The 6,000-nt window shown below is 45.1% G+C and overlaps 1 protein-coding gene across 2 annotated transcripts in view; it reads right to left on the minus strand.

The window, feature by feature from the left end:
• Nucleotides 1-5,797, minus strand: part of LOC138481183 (chemokine XC receptor 1-like) — a 110,668-nt gene extending 104,871 nt beyond the window's left edge. For both annotated transcript variants that reach the window (XR_011274204.1, XM_069613149.1), the window contains exons 1-2: nt 5,731-5,797; nt 5,417-5,497 (exon numbers count right to left, since the gene is read on the minus strand). The gene's annotated coding sequence lies outside the window, so the exon portion shown is untranslated. The remainder of the gene's footprint in view (nt 1-5,416; nt 5,498-5,730) is intronic.
• Nucleotides 5,798-6,000: the final 203 nt, after the last annotated feature.

Genomic DNA, 6,000 nt, shown 5'->3' on the forward strand with positions numbered 1-6,000 from the left:
CCTTTGACACGGTCAACCATGCCATCCTGCTCAAATGTCTCTGTGATAACCTGGGTATCACCGGTCAGACCCTGGCGTGGCTGACTTCTTTCCTCTCTGACCAACCCTCCCAGGTCCAACTTGGATCCTTCCTCTCTGCTATCTTTTTCTCTACCTGTGGTGTGCCCCAGGGGTCCAACCTCTCTCCCTGGCTGTTCAACCTATACCTGGCACTTCTTGCCCACTGCATTGCTGCTCTCTGCCCCAACTTTCAGTGCTATGCGGATGACACTCAGCTCATTTTGAGGCTACCTTCGGCCACCTCTTCTCCGTCTCTTATCACTGACTGTCTGTCTGCTATCCAGGAGTTGTGTGCCACCAATGACCCCTGCATCAATGCCAGTAAGACTGATATTCTCCTCATCGGTACACCCGCTCCTTCCTTTCCTGTCACTCTCTGGCCGGCCTCTCTTGGCTCTCCTGCCTCTATTCTCTGCCCTCTGCAACTCATTCAGAACAGGACTGCAAGACTTGTCCTTGGCCTCAAGCCCAGGGATCGTATCTCTCCAGGACTGAAATCTCTGCACTGGCTCCCAGTGGCTGTGAGGATCAAGTTCAAAACCCTCTGCATTGTCCACAAGGCCTTTTGGGGCCTGAGGCCTCAATACATTCAACTCCCTCTTCCTAAATGTCTTCCCTCTCGAGCTCTTCACTCATCCGCCTCCAACTCCCTTAGGGTCAGTCGCTTCTCCAAGCAATGAGTTGGTGGTAGATCTCTTTTCCTCCCTCTGGAACAGCCTCGCCGCTTCCCTGAAACTTGAGGAGAACCATCTCCGGCTCCGTAAGCACCTCAAAACCTTTCTCTTTGCTTCTGCCTTTTCGCCTCCTCTCCCCTGCTGACCTCCTAGCTGAAACTATATCTGCACTGGTTACCTGGCCACCCTCTGTTCTCGGGCCCAGGTCTCTCCCCCGCCAGTCACACACACCTACACTGCCTGCCTGGCAACCCCCGCACTTGGGGACTTTTTCTGTATCCCTACAGTCCCACTACCAGCACTTACCACCTGCTGGCCGTTACTTTTACTTATTGTTATTATTCTATGCCCATGTACTGCACTGACCCTTCCCCCTCACCCCATTTTCACCCTTCCCCCATCCCATGCACTTGCACAATCTGAATGACAACTGGCCTAGTAGGATCGTTGTTTATCCTCCCTTTGTTCCCCCTCCCTTGCCTCGTCGCGCCTTGAAACACTTGTGTATAGGCGCGTTATGAATGCCATATCAAATCATATATCATATCATATCATACCTGTATGACAGGTATGAACCACTGGGGTTTCCGAGGGCCAGCAAAATACTCTGACTTCAGAGTACAGAGTGGATACACTACCACACCATACGAGGAGTGATTAAATCAAACACTACCAAACAGACACTACAAGGCACCCCCTGGGCAGGTGAACAAGAAATGGAGCGAAACCCTACTGAGTTTCCAAGACTGCGCTCATTCTACACCATCTGCACCCCTAACAACACCCAACGCAATATAACCCTCTCAACGCAATGGTCTAGCAACTTAAAAACCCCAGTCAACGTGTGTTAGGGAGAATTCTTCAGAATGGCTAATTTCCCTTACCTACTGAGTACCTCAGCAGCTTTGCTAGATTTCTAGGATTTATTTTTTTCACCTGGTAAGAGTGTGAGCCTTTTTTCCCACTCTTACATGTGTTTTGCTGTGTGTTTTACATTTTTGTGTTCATAGACTGTGGAGTCTCACCTACTCCATAGGCATCATCTTTTTACTGTGTGTCACACAGCACCTTTAGTGCAGTGACACAGGGTTGTCTTTTTCAGGCTTCCCACTTTGAACTCCATTTCTCCCAGAACTTGTAAAGTTCCCATTGACTTTATTAGTCTTTTTAAATTCACAGACCCAGTACGAACTATCTTCCATAGAGTACTGGAAAGGGTTAATAGTTATCCCTTCTTGTCTGTTTCTCATGGAACATTATTTCGTTCCCCTTTCTCTAAGATTTGGCTGGTGGCAGTGGTATCTACCATTTTTTTCCTACCGCGGACTATGAAAATAGCCTTAATACTGTTTTAGGCTATGTTAGTAGCCTTGAACTTTAATCCTCTGGACCCCTTTTAATTTTATTTGGTTCCAGCTGGGTTTATTCGCCATTTCTTTTTGTAAAGGTCTTTCTCGTGTTTTACTCTGCACGCCAAACCAGGTTTGGTTCCTTTGTTCGCCGTCCTTTGGCGGGCTTCTGCTCAGAAGCCCTCCTTAGGTGCCTGAGTATCTGGGTGGACAGGATGTGAGGGAGGGGTTTTAGGCCGCCTGCACAGGGTCTCCTTGGAGACCCAAGTCGCACTCTTGTTTGATTGGCTAGGTGACTGTCCTCCCAGGACAGACACCCTGCTGTGTGATTGACAGCCAGGCTGTGTGAATCGGGGAAAACTGCATAAAAAGCAGGTCTCTGGGACTTGAAAGGCAGAGTCGCCACTGGATCGAGAGAACCGAAGAGAAGCTGAAGGAAGAGGACTACTGCAACTACTGAACCTCCCGGTGAAGCCCTGCTGTGGGTCAGAATCTCCTAAACTTCGACGACAGAGAAGATCTGCATGGAATCTTCTTCCCTTGAGCTGGTGGGAACATGACCCACCAAGCAAGGCCTCCCTCCCCTGGTCGAATTTGCTGTGCATCGCTGCAGTGAACCGGATAGCCAGGAGGACCGGACCCTGTTTGGGTTTTAAGGAGCGTACCATTTATTTGTCGCTTTGCTCTGCTGCTGGTTTCTTCCCTGGGCAGTGCAGGACCCTCCAGTCTTCCTCCTTCAGGAACTGTGAGCCTGCAGGACCTGCCAGGAACTTCTGCCTCAGCTGCTGCATTCTTCTTCTACTAAGGTACTGTTCAAATCCGGTCGTTCGTTCCGTTCGACTGCGGTGAAATGGTTTGAAATCTTTCACTAATCCGAGGGATTGTCCTTCTCTAATCTTTTAAATAACTTTTCTTCCGACCAACCTCGTTTCGAACTCTTGGCAAAGACTTATCCGCGAACTACTCTGAACTGTGTGATCCTCTGCAAAGACTCTGAATCATTAACATTGGCCCAGGCCTATTAATTTGAATCCTAATTGTAGTAAGCCTTTTCTAGATTGCCCTGCCTACTTACTTGTTGGTGCTGCTTGATTTTGAATAACCTTGTCTTTCCCTCCCTTTTTAAATTGCTCGAGTGCCATTTTGCTCACACTTCATTTTGAGCTTAACTTGGCCAGAATTCATTGGGTGGTGTGTAGTGTATTAAGATTGTGATTTTCTGCTGCTTTATATTAGTGAACCGTTTTACAACTGATGGTGTAAATAAATGTATATTCTTTTAGTCAGAAACCTTGAGTCAGTGTTTGTTTGAACCACAGCAATCACTGTCCCTTGTGTAACTTCTGATACTGCTCACTTTACTCTTGAGATAAATGTGGCTGCTCAGCCATCGCTACCACTTTACTGTGTAGTACAGGCTTGTACCAAAGGTGAATTTGTACTTGCACTTGTAGTGTTAATTGTGTGTGGTGTTCCCAAAGGGTACTGCATATGATTCTGCCTAACAACGTGGGCGATATCTATGACTATTTCGAGAACATCCCTTCCATGACGTTCAATATTCCCAACAGGGAAATTCAATATAAATTAATCCAGCGGGCTGCGCACTTTGGGCCATATCATGTGGTCGTGCCCGGCTATACTAAGTTATTGGAAAAGAATACACAAATTGGTCTCTCGTGTCCCCGACACTTCCATTGCCTTTGCCTCTGGGCCCAGGCCCTTTGGTACAAATGACATAGACTGCCATACAGACTCCAGTGTGAAACACTTGGCACACATACTCCTACGAAAAACAAGCTTGCCTAGGATTGATCTTTAAGATGTGTACACTAGAATGCCCAGTAATGAGGAGGCGAGGTAGACCTACTCAAGCAGACCAAATTGGGGAACTTGTTGATGCATATATCAAATGAGGGCTTCAGATATACTTAGAAAAATATGATAATTGTTCTGTATGTGTGCTAACTTTGTGAGGATTATTTGGGGCTGTTAGTGTATTATAGGGGGCAGGGTAGTGTCAGTGCATCGGGGTTGGGGCGGGGAGGGTATAGAAGTTGAAAGGGGGAGCTTGCTGTGTCTGTTGTGCCGGACCCCTTTCTACGTAACGGGTCATGTAAACTGTTGTTTTCGCTTTGTAAAACTCGTTAAAAAGATGGTAAAAAAAATAAAACGAACACTGAACCCAGTTTGTACAGTGTATTTTGTGAGAAAAGGCATCTATATGTGTGTCAAATATAAAACCTGCGGTCATTCTTACGTTCCCAAAATGTTTTTTGATTTTATACAAAACAGACCGGAAGCCTCCTGTTAAAATACAGCACAAATACAATTTTTGTGCTTCAAAATAACATGATTTACACCACAAACTCTGCCCATTCCATGCTGCAGTACTATGGTATATGGTAGAAGGAAGTATCTGTTCCCTCCTTTCACAGTACTGCAGCATGGAATGGGACATTTGTCAGTGCTGTATTTATGCAGTACTGTCCCACCCATCCCCCGCACCCCAAACACCAATGTTTGGCAACTCACCTGCACTGCAACCGGCTTATTGTGGCACTCCACCACAATACCGGCACCAAATTGGTACCGTATATGTGCGCCACTTTAACGCACATTTAAAAGTGGAGGAGCGCCACAAGAATACCAGTCTTACATGGCAGGTAACGAATGTGGCCAAATATATTCGGGAATTGGCATGCATACCGACTTTAGAAGAATGTGCCACTTTCAGAATAGGTCTTAAGTACCGAAAAGGTCGTTAATGCTTTTTACGACCGTTCGGTTCTTAACACCCACTTGAGGATTGGGCCCAGAGAGAGCAAAAGTGTTGAGAGAGATAAAGGGAGATAGCTAGCTTTGCATATGGTTAGTCAGGGACAGATGGCACGTTTATACAACAACATACATGGCATTTATGCAATGGCTATTATCTGGAAGACTTGCAATAAATCATATGATGACATCGTACTAAGGTGTGGTTAGTAGCATTTGGAGCCTGACATACATTGTACAAAGGCATTACACACCATCTTTGATACCTAACTTCATCAGGAATGGTGCAACTCAATTATTCCTAATACTGGCCTTTTCAGAAGTGACTTAATAATTTTGTGCTATTCTATATTTATTGTGTAAAAACAAATGCAAAATCAATTTCAACAAACGTGGTGCTGTAAATCGACAGCACATAAACTGTCATGATGTACGCTAAAAAGGGGCAAGCTCAGCACAACTCATCAACATGCAAATAAAAAAGTGAAAAGTTGTGACTATCATGCAAAAGGTACTACTTGGCAACAACACCGGAAGATAAAATGCTGAGCTTACCTTCAAGTTCCAGACCTTGCAATTGACAGGATGTGCAGGTGCATTAACCAATTGAAGTCCCAGCAGATGAGAGTTGGCATCCTGAATCACAAACACACATCATAAGCATACTTCATAAACGTCTCCTTGCAGGTGCATTAACTAATTGAGCTATCTTAATTGCAGTCCCAGCAGATGAGAGTTGGAATCCTGAATCACAAACACACATCATAAGCATATTTCATAAACGTCTCCTTAACCAGTGACTGTGCCTTACCATTACATGTTTGTTAAGTAAGAGTATTGCACAGTTCAGTGATAGATTTATGATTTACCTTAACAATCTGCTGTTTATTGGAGCTTTGTGAAAGCAGGCGTAGACTGACATGAGCAAGCCATCTATCGTTCTTAAGCACATTAGTATTTACGTCAGCAAAATCATCGTTTTTTTCTATGAAACGGTGCTTTTTGCTGAAGGGTGCAGTCTCTTCTTTTCTGCTCATTTCCTCCTTTCTGACCTTCCTCCAATTATGGTCCTTTTCTGTAAAGTTCTAGGAAAGGCATGTGTGCATTTGTAAAATTAACTTGTTTATTTTTCAAAACAC

Source organism: Ambystoma mexicanum, chromosome 5p (genome assembly GCF_040938575.1).
Source record: "Ambystoma mexicanum isolate Mex_15411 chromosome 5p, UKY_AmexF1_1, whole genome shotgun sequence".
Classification (NCBI taxonomy): Eukaryota; Metazoa; Chordata; class Amphibia; order Caudata; family Ambystomatidae; genus Ambystoma; species Ambystoma mexicanum.